The following is a 17538-nucleotide window of genomic DNA, read 5'->3' as shown; positions in this document are numbered from 1 at the left end:
ATGGTGACGTCTGCAAGCCCACCGGAGATGATGGTGGCGTTTGCAAGCCCACCGGAGATGATGGTGACGTTTGCAAGCCCACCGGAGATGATGGTGACGTTTGCAAGCCCACCGGAGATGATGGTGGCGTCTGCAAGCCCACCGGAGATGATGGTGGCGTCTGCAAGCCCACCCGGGCTGAGGTTAGCCATGAGCATGGCGGAGGCGGTCTAGCTAGGGGTTGCGGCTTAACATGCCGAAAGACTGGTGGTGGCGGCCGGGATGGAGGTTGCTGCCTGGCTGGGCGCAGCTGAGCAGCCCCACCAGCACAGCTCCCACATGAAATACAAGAACGTGAATGTAGCTTACCGCAAACAAGGAGCACAGGACGAGTGAACAGAAAGGCAGGCTTAAATAGTGTCAGTGATGGAAAACAGGTGTGCGTCGGGAACACAAGCGGCAGGTGAAAATAATAAGTAACCATGGTGACGAAACAAACTCACAGGTGCACAAGCAATAACTAAAGGAGTCCAAAACTAACCAAACATAACTAAACAAAACATGATCCGACCACGGATCATGACACTAATGAATCATATTTGGTACTATACCGCCTCTGAAAAGTACCGAAAAGTATCTACACCTAACATTCACTGTAATGATACCAAATACAGGAGCGTATCTTGACTATATCGATATTTTTTGGCATCACATCTTCTTTTGTTATTTTAAATGTATATTATATTTATAAACTCAGGAAATACGTCCCTGGACACATGAGGACTTTGAATATGACCAATGTATAATCCTGTAATGACTTGGTATCAGATTGATACCCAAATGTGTGGTATCATCAATGTAAAGTATCAAACAAGAGAAGAATAAGTGATTATTACATTTTAACAGAAGTGTAGATAGAACATTGTGGAGGGAAAGTGCGATTAGCGCGCCTGCAGGAGGAAAAGTCACCGCCGCTGTCCATGGTACTGAGGATAAGCACCAGCGGGCAGGGGCGGGGCATGTGCTGACTCGGGATGATGTTCGAAACTGATTCTCCCGGTTATTTGATAAGAAAACCACCGATTCCATGGACTCAAATCTCTTTTTGAGAACCGGTTCCCGTTTTCGAGGCCATCCATCCATCCATCCATCCATCTTCTTCCGCTTATCCGAGGTCGGGTCGCGGGGGCAGCAGCTTAAGCAGGGAAGCCCAGACTTCCCTCTCCCCAGCCACTTCGTCCAGCTCCTCCCGGGGGATCCCGAGGCGTTCCCAGGCCAGCCGGGAGAGATAGTCTTCCCAGCGTGTCCTGGGTCTTCCCCGTGGCCTCCTACCGGTCGGACGTGCCCGAAACACCTTCCTAGGGAGGCGTTTGGGTGGCATCCTGACCAGATGCCCGAACCACCTCATCTGGCTCCTCTCGATGTGGAGGAGCAGCGGCTTTACTTTGAGCTCCTCCCGGATGACAGAGCTTCTCACCCTATCTCTAAGGGAGAGACCCGCCACTCGGCGGAGAAAACTCATTTCGGCCGCTTGTACCCGTGATCTTGTCCTTTCGGTCATGACCCAAAGCTCATGACCATAGGTGAGGATGGGAACGTAGATCGACCGGTAAATCGAGAGCTTTGCCTTCCAGCTCAGCTCCTTCTTCACCACAACGGATCGATACAGCGTCCGCATTACTGAAGACGCCGCACCGATCCGCCTGTCAATCTCACGATCCACTCTTCCCCCACTCGTGAACAAGACTCCGAGGTACAGGGGGCGACATGGCGTAGTGGGTAGAGCAACCGTGCCAGAAACCTGAGGGTTGCAGGTTCGCTCCCCGCCTCTTACCATCCAAAAAAAAATCGCTGCCGTTGTGTCCTTGGGCGGGACACTTCACCCTTTGCCCCCGGTGCCGCTCACACCGGTGAATTGAATGATAGGTGGTGGTCGGAGGGGCCGTCGGCGCAAATTGCAGCCACGCTTCCGTCAGTCTACCCCAGGGCAGCTGTGGCTATGAAAGTAGCTTACCACCACCAGGTGTGAATGATTGATGGGTTCTACATGTAAAGTGACTTTGGGTACTTAGAAAAGCGCTATATAAATCCCAGTTATTATTATTATTATTATTACTTGAACTCCTCCACTTGGGGCAAGATCTCCTCCCCAACCCGAGATGGCACTCCACCTTTTTCCGGGAGAGAACCATGGACTCGGACTTGGAGGTGCTGATTCCCATCCCAGTCGCTTCACACTCGGCTGCGAACCGATCCAGTGAGAGCTGAAGATCTTGGCCGGAGGAAGCCATCAGGACCACATCATCTGCAAATAGCAGTGACCTAATCCTGCAGCCACCAAACCAGATCCCCTCAACGCCCTGACTGCGCCTAGAAATTCTGTCCATAAAGGTTATGAACAGAATCGGTGACAAAGGGCAGCCTTGGCGGAGTCCAACCCTCACTGGAAACGTGTCCGACTTACTGCCGTCAATGCGGACCAAGCTCTGACACTGATTATACAGGGAGCGAACTGCCACAATAAGACAGTCCGTTACCCCATACTCTCTGAGCACTCCCCGCAGGACTTCCCGGGGTACACGGTCGAATGCCTTCTCCAAGTTTCGAGGCCACTAAAGAAAAATAGTTGGTTCTTTATTCGAATCCTTGGGAACGAATCCCAAATGGGCAATGTTATGCCCATTTGATTGTAGACTCTTACTGACACCATATGAAAATAATATGCGTCAATAGTTTGGGCACTTCCGGGTTGGCGACGAGATGTAGACAAGTTGTGTTAGCTCTTACAAGCCTTGGAAAAGATAAGTCTGTAAGTAAACTGTTTAACTTGTTTATGTAACTCAATATTAAGGTGGAAAGTGGTTACATTTGATAGTAAGATGTTTATTATTTGTGCACTGTTTCAATGGATGTTTTGAGGACTGCCAGTCGTGTATTTCCACCATCGAAATAGTTTCAGTATTTGTTTGATGATAGTACTGTATATTTGTGTGAAGCTAATATTTACATATTGTGTATTACATTTCAGTATGTTAATTGAATCACATAGCTTACACATTTGTCATTGTGTGTATTTCAGTTTAAAAAACAACAACAACAACAACAGTCCAGTGCAAGACAAAAGTAAAGATAGGAACAGACAAAGCAAGATCAACAACAATAAAGAGCCTAAATGGATTAATCTGCTTTAGAACTTTATTAGACGTCTTGGATTGTTTGTTAGCTGTCTGCCTGTGTGTGTAGTTAGTAAGTTCCAATAGCAGCAGAAGTGCACTTTTAAATACATATTCTCTATATTCTCATTAAAATATACATTTGAATGCCCTTGCTAGAGTTATTATAACCCTTATTGATTAATTTGGCTTCAGTATGCTGCCCATTAAGCTACACGCAAACCTCTGTCATATTTTTCGATGATTTATGTCCTTAATTCGATGAATATCATCTGCTTCTTCTATGGTGGAAAAAAACAACAACAAAGTTATGTCTTACAAGCTATTTGATCATGAGTGAGACACCAAATCTGAAGGGATTTACTGTGACATTTGCAAACCAGGTGGGACAATTAAATGGACATGTTGTCAGAACGAGGGCTATGGAGTTTTTGTTTTCCCAAGATGCAAGTGAATTTGGATCGGACATGGCTTGAAGGTGGGTACATGATTTATTTAAACACTATTAACTACAAAGAAAAAGTACAAACGAAAAGCGCGCACAATGGCGTAGGTAAAAAAAAACTTAACAACAGGTGCGTGACTCAAAACAGGTGCGTGACATGACAGGTGAAAACTAATGGTTGCTATGGTGACAAACAAGAGTGCATAATGAGTCCAAACGTGGAACAGGTGAAACTAATGGGTAACCATGGAAACAAGACAAGGGAGTGAAAAGCCAGAAACTAAAGAGTCAATAACTAAACAAAACATGACTAAAACAAAACATGATTACACAGACATGACACATGTAGCCAGTGGGTTAGGGTTATAGTATTCCAAAAACTCCTGAGGTGGCGCATTTGGACGCGGAAGTACCGTTTTTGCCAGTACTCAATTCCAAAAGGTCCGACAAAGCAGTTTTTCCTTATAAGGAATCATGTAAATCTAATCGATCTGCTCCGGACACCCAAAACACTGAACACATTTTACTGAGAATAATTATATTTTTACACACAGAAAACATGTGAAATACATATAAATGACAAAGAAAATAGATACATGAACACGGATCATTATTTGTACCTGTATTGAAACATACAGGTAAAAGCCAGTAAATTTGAATATTTTGAAAAACTTGATTTATTTCAGTAATTGCATTCAAAAGGTGTAACTTGTACATTATATTTATTCATTGCACACAGACTGATGCATTCAAATGTTTATTTCATTTAATTTTGATGATTTGAAGTGGCAACAAATGAAAATCCAAAATTCCGTGTGTCACAAAATTAGAATATTACTTAAGGCTAATACAAAAAAGGGATTTTTAGAAATGTTGGCCAACTGAAAAGTATGACAATGAAAAACATGAGCATGTACAATACTCAATACTTGGTTGGAGCTCCTTTTGCCTCAATTACTGCGTTAATGCGGCGTGGCATGGAGTCGATGAGTTTCTGGCACTGCTCAGGTGTTATGAGAGCCCAGGTTGCTCTGATAGTGGCCTTCAACTCTTCTGCGTTTTTGGGTCTGGCATTCTGCATCTTCCTTTTCACAATACCCCACAGATTTTCTATGGGGCTAAGGTCAGGGGAGTTGGCGGGCCAATTTAGAACAGAAATACCATGGTCCGTAAACCAGGCACGGGTAGATTTTGCGCTGTGTGCAGGCGCCAAGTCCTGTTGGAACTTGAAATCTCCATCTCCATAGAGCAGGTCAGCAGCAGGAAGCATGAAGTGCTCTAAAACTTGCTGGTAGACGGCTGCGTTGACCCTGGATCTCAGGAAACAGAGTGGACCGACACCAGCAGATGACATGGCACCCCAAACCATCACCCAACCATGCAAATTTTGCATTTCCTTTGGAAATCGAGGTCCCAGAGTCTGGAGGAAGACAGGAGAGGCACAGGATCCACGTTGCCTGAAGTCTAGTGTAAAGTTTCCAACATCAGTGATGGTTTGGGGTGCCATGTCATCTGCTGGTGTCGGTCCACTCTGTTTCCTGAGATCCAGGGTCAACGCAGCCGTCTACCAGCAAGTTTTAGAGCACTTCATGCTTCCTGCTGCTGACCTGCTCTATGGAGATGGAGATTTCAAGTTCCAACAGGACTTGGCGCCTGCACACAGCGCAAAATCTACCCGTGCCTGGTTTACGGACCATGGTATTTCTGTTCTAAATTGGCCCGCCAACTCCCCTGACCTTAGCCCCATAGAAAATCTGTGGGGTATTGTGAAAAGGAAGATGCAGAATGCCAGACCCAAAAACGCAGAAGAGTTGAAGGCCACTATCAGAGCAACCTGGGCTCTCATAACACCTGAGCAGTGCCAGAAACTCATCGACTCCATGCCACGCCGCATTAACGCAGTAATTGAGGCAAAAGGAGCTCCAACCAAGTATTGAGTATTGTACATGCTCATATTTTTCATTTTCATACTTTTCAGTTGGCCAACATTTCTAAAAATCCCTTTTTTGTATTAGCCTTAAGTAATATTCTAATTTTGTGACACACGGAATTTTGGATTTTCATTTGTTGCCACTTCAAATCATCAAAATTAAATGAAATAAACATTTGAATGCATCAGTCTGTGTGCAATGAATAAATATAATGTACAAGTTACACCTTTTGAATGCAATTACTGAAATAAATCAAGTTTTTCAAAATATTCTAATTTACTGGCTTTTACCTGTAAGTGTTTTACTACAAGCTTTGTCATGCATTTCTATAGTTTTCACACGCAACTTTATTCGACCCCATTCTGGGTTATTTTTAACATTCCAGACTTTTACTGTCAACGTTTTGATTTTTTTGTTTTTGTTTCCATTGCTCAATGTTGGACTTGTCTGAGTCATCACTGATGTTGTTGCGGTGCAATTAGGCCGGTGCAGACAGCTGATGTGTGGCTGCAGCGGATAATCTGATTTGAAGCGTGTGGACAAAACAAACAAACTTTAAGAACAAACAAAGTGTCACAAGTTGGACTGGCCTGCAGTGGGAATAAACCCAAACTGAACTTTGACACAAATTCTATTCCGTAAGAACTTAAAGTCATGGCTGTGTTGAGTTTCCAATCATTTCTACAAGTCTTATTTTTTTGTGATGTAGTGATTGGAGCACATACTTGTTGGTCACAAAAAACATTCATGAAGTTTGCTTCTTTTATGAATTTATTATGGGTCTACTGAAAATGTGAGCACAAGTCAAAAGTATACATACAGCAATGTTAATATTTGCTTACATGTCCCTTGGCTATGAAAACAAAAGCTAACACATGGACAGAAACTATGGACATACAACAAAACTACACTTACTGCGACCTGAAAGAACAGCATGAACTATGAATGAACAGAGCATGATATGAGCATAAATAATGTCAAGGGTAACAAGGGTAGCATGGGTATCAGAGGTGGCAGGGGTAATGTCGCCAGGCCGACTGCCTGGCAACTACAAGCTTAAATAATAAATAATGGTTAGTGACAGGTGCGTGAGTCCAAATGTGAAAGAGGTGAAACTAATGGTCGTCATGGTGACAAAGCAAGGGAGTGAAAACAGGAACTAAAAAGAGTCCAAAAACCAAACAGAACACCTACGTGAGCAAGCGGAAGCTCCATACAACGTGTGGCTGATCAGGCACGCCGGTTGTAGAGGGTATCATATGCTGTACCATCACAGCACGCATGACACTGACAAGCGCCATTCATATAAAACCCACGTGCCGCACCAGCATTCAACCATATTAAGGTAAGGGCAGCGTGTCTGAGACCCCTGGTTTATACATAGCACAAAGCAAAAAAAAAACTTTTTATTCAGTGTTATATCATCTTAAATTTCAAAACATTTTTGTGGCTCCCATTGTTATCTTTAATTTGTGAAACTGGTCAAAATGGCTCTTTGACTAGTAAAGGTTGCCGACTCCTGGGCTAGAATGAAGGTTTTAGAATGGCCTTCCCAAAGTCCTGACTTAAAGGTGTGGACAATGCTGAAGAAACAAGTCCATGTCAGAAAACCAACACATTTAGCTGAACTGCACCAATTTAGTCAAGAGGAGTGGTCAAAAATTCAAGCAGAAGCTTGTGGATGGCTACCAAAAGCGCCTTATTGCAGGTAAACTTGCCAAGGGACATGTAAGCAAATATTAACATTGCTGTATGTATACTTTTGACCCAGCACATTTGCTCACATTTTCAGTAGACCCATAATAAATTCATAAAAGAAGCAAACTTCATGAATGTTTTTTGTGACCAACAAGTATGTGCTCCAATCACAAAAAAAATAAGAGTTGTAGAAATGAATGGAAACTCAAGACAGCCATGACATTATGTTCTTTACAAGTGTATGTAAACTTTTGACTGGACAGACAGCAAAACACAATTAAAAATAACATAAATTAAAACACAACCTTAAGCACTGATTGGCTCTGTCCCCATCTGCGCTCTTCACCTTCTTGATCTACCTGTGTGTGTCCTTGTAATTATCAAAGGGTTTAGTGGTTCTGTGTAAGAATAGTGTGTACTGCGGCTTCCATGGTAACATAATATATAGGGCACACTGGAGGTTTCCAGCCCCGCCTCCAGCTGACCTCACCTGGTTTGCTATTTCCACAAAGGCAGTGACAGTTACAGATGACTTATAAGTTATTAACAAGGCGTTACATGTACCGCACATGCTGTACGTGTCAACAAATCGTCCATCAATCACAAGCCTTGTCTTACTTCACCCCACTATAAGATTTATCCTCAACACTTTGGACCAGTGGTCTTCAACAGGGGGTCCGTACGCAGGCATGGTTTAGTCTTTCTAACTCTGCCTTAGACACTATTCCTTTGATTTTTGGCAATGTTTTTCTTAGGTGGTATAAAGCTCATGATGTTATTGACTTTGCAACAAAAGCACCCACGTACTCCGGGTGTTGCTGCCAGAACACTATTTAAGGAGTCACAGGTGGGACCTGATGTTCAGCTGGGAACATAATAAACAACACATAAGCAAAATATGTAACACGCTTAAAATCATTTTTTCCCCCTCAAAACTCAACAGTGCACCTTATAAGCCGGTGCGCCTAATGTAAGGAATTAGTTTGGTTGAGGTTACCCACTTCGAAGCTATTTTATGGTTATGGTTGGAGGAGGAGTTGTGACGGCACTGAACCACGAGGGGGCTCTATGTGTATTTTATTATACATATATATATTACAATATATACAAACCCCGTTTCCATATGAGTTGGGAAATTGTGTTAGATGTAAATATAAACGGAATACAATGATTTGCAAATCATTTCCAACCCACATTAAGTTGAATATGCTACAAAGACAACATATTTGATGTTCAAACTGGTAAACATTTTTTTTTTGCAAATAATCATTAACTTTAGAATTTGATGCCAGCAACACGTGACAAAAAAGTTGGGAAAGGTGGCAATAAATACTGATAAAGTTGAGGAATGCTCATCAAACACTTATTTGGAACATCCCACAGGTGAACAGGCTAATTGGGAACAGGTGGGTGCCATGATTGGGTATAAAAGTAGATTCCATGAAATGATCAGTCATTCACAAACAAGGATGGGGCGAGGGTCACCACTTTGTCAACAAATGCGTGAGCAAATTGTTGAACAGTTTAAGAAAACCCTTTCTCAACCAGCTATTGCAAGGAATTTAGAGATTTCACCATCTACGGTCTGTAATATCATCAAAGGGTTCAGAGAATCTGGAGAAATCACTGCACGTAAGCAGCTAAGCCCGTGACCTTCGATTCCTCAGGCTGTACTGCATCAACAAGCGACATCAGTGTGTAAAGGATATCACCACATGAGCTCAGGAACACTTCAGAAACCCACTGTCAGTAACTACAGTTGGTCGGTACATCTGTAAGTGCAAGTTAAAACTCTCCTATGCAAGGCAAAAACCGTTTATCAACAACACCCAGAAACGCCGTCGGCTTCGATGGGCCTGAGCTCATCTGAGATGGATTGATACAAAGTGGAAAAGTGTTCTGTGGTCTGACGAGTCCACATTTCAAATTGTTTTTGGAAACTGTGGACGTCGTGTCCTCCGGACCAAAGAGGAAAAGAACCATCCGGATTGTCATAGGCGCAAAGTTGAAAAGCCAGCATGCGTGATGGTATGGGGGTGTATTAGTGCCCAAGACATGGGTAACTTACACATCTGTGAAGGCGCCATTAATGCTGAAAGGTACATACAGGTTTTGGAGCAACACATGTTGCCATCCAAGCAACGTTACCATGGACGCCCCTGCTTATTTCAGCAAGACAATGCCAAGCCACGTGTTACATCAACCTGGCTTCATAGTAAAAGAGTGCGGGTACTAGACTGGCCTGCTTGTAGTCCAGACTTGTCTCCCATTGAAAATGTGTGGCGCATTATGAAGCCTAAAATAGCACAACGGAGACCCCCGGACTGTTGAACAACTTAAGCTGTACATCAAGCAAGAATGGGAAAGAATTCCACCTGAGAAGCTTCAAAAATGTGTCTCCTCAGTTCCCAAACGTTTACGAGTGTTGTTAAAAGGAAAGGCCATGTAACACAGTGGTGAACATGCCCTTTCCCAACTACTTTGGCACGTGTTGCAGCCATGAAATCCTAAGTTAATTATTATTTGCAAAAAAAAAATAAAGTTTTTGTGTTTGAACATCAAATATGTTGTCTTTGTAGTGCATTCAACTGAATATGGGTTGAAAAGGATTTGCAAATCATTGTATTCCGTTTATATTTACATCAAACACAATTTCCCAACTCATATGGAAAAGGGGTTTGTATAATAATCAACAATTATACTATAAATATAAACTAGAGAATGGCGTGTGACTAATTCAAAAGTGTGTGTGTGCGGCTATGTGTGTGACTAGCTGTAGTGTTTTACCAAATGTTGAACAAGGAGAAGGAACAAGGCAGGAAGGCAGTCCGTGAGCAGGCGGAGATAGTCAGGGAGACTGGTGAGGCGTCAGAGGTCCGTGTCCAAGTGGAGGTCGAGGATGAAGAATCCAGAGGGGACCAACAGGGGATTACAGGAGAACTCGGGAAAGCACAACGGGAGGACAACACGGACATCAGACACGGAAACAAGGAAGTCACATTGGGAGAGCGAGTACGTAGGATAGAAGCCAGGCAAGGGGTGCTTACTAGGTACAGACGACTAAGTTCCGGCCAGGTCCACTGGTCTTTATACAGCTCCCCCACATCAGTCCCACGTGTGCAGATTAATATATGGTCTTTTTTCTGCAACATCAAGGTATATATTGACGCTTACATAGGTCTGGTGATAATGTTCCCCTTTAAAAGACAAGACATATAAGATGGAGTGATACCTAGAATGGTTTTGTAGATGAAAACATCCTGACCATAAAAGGAGATGTGTCTGGAAAACAACTGATTTAAGTCATAACTTAAAAGTTGGCGTTGAACTAGACAGGAAGTCTCTTCTCAAGGAGACGGTTATCACTTTTGCATTCCGAAGTCCCAATTAGGGCCTCTTTCCTACGAGAAGTGATCCAATCCACCTGCGAAAATCAAACTAAGGGGCCTTATTAGACTTAGACTTAGACTTCCTTTTATGGTCATTAAAATTTGAACTTTACAGTACAGATAAGAACGACATATCGTTGCATGAACTCGTTGTCCATCCATCCATCCTCTTCCGCTTATCCAAGGTCGGGTCGCGGGGGCAGCAGCCTAAGCAGGGAAGCCCAGACTTCCCTCTCCCTAGCCACTTCTTGCAGCTCTTCCTGTGGGACCCCGAGGCGTTCCCAGGCCAGCCGGGAGACATAGTCTTCCCAACGTGTCCTGGGTCTTCCCCGCGGCCTCCTACCGGTCGGACGTGCCCTAAACACCTCCCTAGGGAGGCGTTCGGGTGGCATCCTGACCAGATGCCCGAACCACCTCATCTGACTCCTCTCCATGTGGAGGAGCAGCGGCTTTACTTTGAGCTCCCCCCGGATGACAGAGCTTCTCACCCTATCTCTAAGGGAGAGCCCCGCCACCCGGCGGAGGAAACTCATTTCGGCCGCTTGTACCCGTGTTCTTGTCCTTTCGGTCATAACCCAAAGCTCATGACCATAGGTGAGGATGGGAATGTAGATCGACCGGTAAATTGAGAGCTTTGCCTTCCGGCTCAGCTCCTTCTTCACCACAACGGATCGATACAGCGTCCGCATTACTAAAGACGCCGCACCGGTCCGCCTGTCGATCTCACAATCCACTCTTCCCTCACTCGTGAACAAGACTCCGAGGTACTTGAACTCTTCCACTTGGGGCAAGATCTCCTCCCCAACCCGGAGATGGCACTCCACCCTTTTCCGGGCGAGAACCATGGACTCGGACTTGGAGGTGCTGATTCTCATCCCAGTCGCTGCACACTCGGCTGCGAACCGATCCAGCGAGAGCTGAAGATCCTGGCCAGATGAAGCCATCAGGACCACATCATCTGCAAAAAGCAGAGACCTAATCCTGCATTCACCAAACCAGATCCCCTCAACGCCTTGACTGCGCCTAAAAATTCTGTCCATAAAAGTTATGAACAGAATCGGTGACAAAGGGCAGCCTTGGCGGAGTCCAAACCTCACTGGAAACGTGTCCGACTTCCTGCCGGCAAAGCGGACCAAGCTCTGGCACTGAGCATACAGGGAGCGGACTGCCACAATCAGACAGTCCGATGCCCCATACTCCCTGAGCACTCCCCACAGGACTTCCCGAGGGACATGGTCGAATGCCTTCTCCAAGTCCACAAAACACATGTAGACTGGTTGGGCAAACTCCCATGCACCCTCAAGGACCCTGCCGAGAGTATAGACCTGGTCCACAGTTCCACGACCAGGACGAAAACCACACTGTTCCTCCTGAATCCGAGGTTCGACTATCCGGCGTAGCCTCCTCTCCAGTACACCCGAATAGACCTTACGGGGAAGGCTTGTTGTAGTGCAGGATAAAAGAGCAATGAGGTGCAGATATAATAAATAAAATACTGTACAGATAAATATTTTGCACTTTTGCATATGCATCCACGTTTATGAATGTGTGTTATATTGTCTTTATATTCCAGCCAGTTAATTGGTTTTGGGGGGAATTGAGGGGAGTATTATGATGCGTTCAAGAGTCTTATGGCCTGAGGGAAGAAGCTGTTACAGAACCTGGAGTTTCTGCTAAGGAGGCTGCGGAACCTCTTTCTACCTACTCAGTGGCCTAGTGGTTAGAGTGTCCGCCCTGAGATCGGTAGGTTGTGAGTTCAAACCCCGGCCGAGTCATACCAAAGACTATAAAAATGGGACCCATTACCTCCCTGCTTGGCACTCAGCATCAAGGGTTGGAATTGGGGGTTAAATCACCAAAAATGATTCCCGGGCGCGGCAACCGCTGCTGCCCACTGCTCCCCTCACCTCCCAGGGGGTGATCAAGGGTGATGGGTCAAATGCAGAGAATAATCTCGCCACACCTAGTGTGTGTGTGTGACAATCATTGGTACTTTAACTTTAACTTTAACTTTAGAGTCCAGCAGTGAAAACAGTCCTTGGTGGGGGTGGGAGGAGTTTCTACAGATTTTTTGAGCCCTGGTCAGGCAGCGGCTTTTTGCGATTTCCCGGATAGGAGGAAGAGGAGTCCTGATAATATTTTCCGCTGTCCTCACCACTCTTCCAGTCTGAGGCATTGCAGGCTCCAGTCCAGACAGAGATGATGTTGGTCAGTAGGCTCTCTATAGTGCATTTGTAGAATTGGGGGGAGGGAGCTGTGCTCTTTTCATCTGACGCAAAAAGTGCATGCGCTGCTGAGCTCTTTTTACAAGAGCTCCAGTGTGTAGGTACCGGGTCATATTGTCAGTTATCTCTGCACCCCCAGGAACTTGGTGCTGCTTACGATCTCCACTGCTGCTTATCTTATTATGTGCCCAAACTGAAATACCACTGTTTACTTAAACTTGGAGGTTTGCTTTCTCCAAGATGAATATGAACATTCACCATATGCAAAATATAATATGAGTGAATTAATTCACTTCACATGCAAATAAAAATAGCTGTATATGGTTTTAAAATCTGCGATGCACTGAGACCGTAACGAGTGCAGTGGCAAGGGAACACTCGGTCGCGAAACAAAGTCAGTCGACATGACCTAACCGAGCCTCAACCCACAGTCCAGCTGACTCCGCCTGGTGTTGTCTTCTTTTTGTGTCAGGTGGGATAGGCTCCTGCCCCGAGTGACCCTGCACAGGATAAAACATGCATTTATTGAATGGATTCCTAAGCCTTTAATTTGCCTCTCGGATTCATACCAATGCACATGCTGAGCAAAAAAAAAAGCATAAAAATAAATTAAATTAATTTTCTAATTAATATTAGAAGCGGCTGCCCAGTGAATTTAAATCCAAGGCATGAAACTAATTCTCCAATCCAGACTACACGGAACATAAATAGTAAAGCAGTATGATGGGAGTGTTAGAAGAAAGAAGGAACACAATTAAAAGTCTTATTAAATGTAGTTGTTGTTCAGTCGTGGTCAAAAGTGTACATACACTTGTAAAGAACATCATGTCATGGCTGTCTTGAGTTTCCAATCATTTCTACAACTCTTATTTGTTTGTGATAGAGTGATTGGAGCACATACTTGTTGGTCAGAAAAACATTCATGAAGTTTGCTTCTTTTATGAATTTATTATGGGTCTACTGAAAATGTGAGCAAATGTGCTGGGTCAAAAGTATACATACAGCAATGTTGATATTTGCTTACATGTCCCTTGGCAAGTTTACCTGCAATAAGGCGCTTTTGGTAGCCATCCACAAGCTTCTGCTTGAATTTTTGACCACTTCTCTTAACAAAATTGCTGCAGTTCATCTAATTGTTTTGGTTTTCTGACATGGACTTGTTTCTTCAGCATTGTCCACACATTTAAGTTAGGACTTTTGGGTAGGCCATTCTAAAACCTTCATTCTAGCCTGATTTAGCCATTCCTTTACCACTTTTGACGTGTGTTTGGGGCCATTGTCCTGTTGGAACACCCAACTGTGTCCAAGACCCAACCTCCGGGCTGATGATTTTAGCTTGTCCTAACGAATTTGGAGGTAATCCTCCTTTTTCATTGTCCCATTTACTCTCTGTAAAGCACCAGTTCCATTGGCAGCAAAACAGGCCCAGAGCATAATACTACCACCACCATGCTTGACGGTAGGCAATGGTGTTCCTGGGATTAAAGGCCTCACCTTTTCTCCTCCAAACATATTGCTGGGTATTGTGGCCAAACAGCTCAATTTTTGTTCCACCTGACATGTAAGCAAATACAAACCCCGTGTCCATAAGAGTTGGGAAATGGTGTTAGATGTAAATATAAGTGGAATCCAATGATTTGCAAATCATTTTCAACCCATATTCAGTTGAATATGCTACAAAGACAACATATTTGATGTTCAAACTCATAAACTTTTTTTTTTTTGCAAATAATCATTATCTTTAGAATTTGATGCCAGCAACACGTGACAAAGAAGTTGGGAAAGGCAGCAATAAATACTGATAAAGTTGAGGAATGCTCATCAAACACTTATTTGGAACATCTCACAGGTGTGCAGACTAATTGGGAACAGGTGGGTGCCATGATTGGGTATAAAAACAGCTTCCCAAAAAATGCTCAGTGTTTCACAAGAAAGGATGGGGCGAGGTACACCCCTTTGTCCACAACTGCATGAGCAAATAGTCGAACAGTTTAAGAACAACGTTTCTCAAAGTGCAATTGCAAGAAATTTAGGGATTTCACCATCTACGGTCCATAATATCATCAAAAGGTTCAGAGAATCTGGAGAAATCACTCCACGTAAGCGGCATGGCCGGAAACCAACATTGAATGACCGTGACCTTCGATCCCTCAGACGGCACTGTATCAAAAACCGACATCAATCTCTTAAGGATATCACCACATGGGCCAGGAACACTTCAGAAAACCACTGTCACTAAATACAGTTGGTCGCTACATCTGTAAGTGCAAGTTAAAGCTCTACTATGCAAAGCAAAAGCCATTTATCAACAACACCCAGAAACGTCGCCGGCTTCTCTGGGATCTAAATCATCTAAGATGGACTGATGCAAAGTGGAAAAGTGTTCTGTGGTCTGACGAGTCCACATTTCAAATTGTTTTTGGAAATATTCGACATCGTGTCATCCGGACCAAAGGAGAAGCGAACCATCCAGACTGTTATCGACGCAAAGCCAGCATGTGTGATGGTATGGGGGTGTATTAGTGCCCAAGACATGGGTAACTTAGACATCTGTGAAGGCGCCATTAATGCTGAACGGTACATACAGGTTTTGGAACAACATATGCTGCCATCTAAGCGCCGTCTTTTTCATGGACGCCCCTGCTTATTTCAGCAAGACAATGCCAAGCCACATTCAGCACATGTTACAACAGCGTGGCTTCGTAAAAAAAGAGTGCGGGTACTTTCCTGGTCCGCCTGCAGTCCAGACCTGTCTCCCATTGAAAATGTGTGGCGCATTATGAAGCGTAAAATACGACAGCGGAGACCCCGGAATGTTGAACGACTGAAGCTCTACATAAAACAAGAATGGGAAAGAATTCCACTTTCAAAGCTTCAACAATTAGTTTCCTCAGTACCCAATCGTTTATTGAGTGTTGTTAAAAGGAAAGGCCATGTAACACAGTGGTGAACATGCCCTTCCCCAACTACTTTGGCACGTGTTGCAGCCATGAAATTCTAAGTTAATGATTATTTGCAAAAAAAAATAAAGTTTATGAGTTTGAACATCAAATATGTTGTCTTTGTAGTGCATTCAACTGAATATGGGTTGGAAATGATTTGCATTTGTATTCCGTTTATATTTACATCTAACACAATTTCCCAACTCATATGGAAACGGGGTTTGTATTAACATTGCTGTATGTATACTTTTGACCCAGCACATTTGCTCACATTTTCAGTAGACCCATAATAAATTCATAAAAGAAGTCATGTTTTGTTTAGTTTCTGGCTTTTCACTCTCTTGTCTTGTTTGCATGATTACCCATTAGTTTCACCTGTTCCACGTTTGGACTCATTGTGCACTCTTGTTTGTCACCATAGCAACCATTAGTTTTCACCTGTCACGTCACGCACCTGTTTCACGTTTTGAGTCACGCACCTGCTTTCACTAATCAAGTCCATAGTATTTAAGTTCATTCATTTTCTGTTGTTCGTCCTGACGACATCACCGCATTTATGCCCCCTGTCACACTCTGTCCAACCTCTGCGCACTTCATGTCCATGCCAAGTAAGTTTTGTTTATTATTGCCATAGTTAGTGTTTTTTTGTTGTTCATAGTTTTTTGCCCCCGTGCAAGTCTTTTGTTTTCATTAGTCAAGTTTGTACATCCGCCTTGAGCGCGCCTTTTGTTTCTTTGAGTGTTATTATTAAATCATGTATTTACCTTCACGCCACTTCCGGTCCAAATGTTCATTTGCACCTCGGGAGAACAAACCAAGCCAAAGTCCTAGTCTTGACAAAAATAAGAGTTGTCGAAATGATTGGAAACTCTTCCCACAGAGTGAGCATGCATACAATGTCTATATTCAGGTAAATGTGCACACAAGGATGTGGTGTGTGTGCACCACATGAGCTCATTGTAGCACCATGAATGGTAATCACACAGACCCCTCTCAGCAGCCGTGTGTAACCCACTGAAACCCAAACAGGAGATGGAGTGCGATAATGCAGACACACTTGCACACACAGTATGATAGGAGACGCTGGTCTATTGTGGAACTTGAACCCTCATGTCTCACTACCAGGTGAACTCATGTTTTTGTCCAAATAAGATCGAGAGAGAAAACAAGACTGATCGGCTGCAACATTGAAAGAACAGACATGTTAAGTACGAAATACAATACAACAGAAAGCAATTAATAATAATCATACACTAAATTGACAAAAGTATTTGGCCACCCATCCAAATGATGAGAATCAGGTGTACTAATCACTTGGCCCGGCCACAGGTGTATCAAATCAAGCACTTAGGCATGGAGACTGTTTCTACAAACATTTGTAGAACTGTCATAGGATGCCACCTGTGCAACAAATCCAGTCGTGAAATTTCCTCGCTCCTAAATATTCCAAAGTCAACTGTCGGCTTTATTATAAGAAAATGGAAAAATTTAGAACAACAGCAACGCAGCCACCAAGTGGTAGGCCACGTAAACTGACAGAGAGGGGTAGGGATGAGGTCCGAAACCAGTTCTCCCGGTTGCTCGATTAGAAAAGAACCGATTCCATGGACTCGAATCCCTTTGTGAGAACCGGTTCCCGTTATCGAGGCCACTATAGTAATGAAAAATAGTTGGTTCTTTATTCGAATCCCTGGGAACGAATCCCTTCCCACGTACAGGAAATGCCCTGTGGGACTGTTACGTTCCCTGATGGCTC

This window comes from Nerophis lumbriciformis, linkage group LG14 (assembly GCF_033978685.3).
Source record: "Nerophis lumbriciformis linkage group LG14, RoL_Nlum_v2.1, whole genome shotgun sequence".
Classification (NCBI taxonomy): Eukaryota; Metazoa; Chordata; class Actinopteri; order Syngnathiformes; family Syngnathidae; genus Nerophis; species Nerophis lumbriciformis.
Note: the sequence above shows the minus strand (reverse complement) of the source record.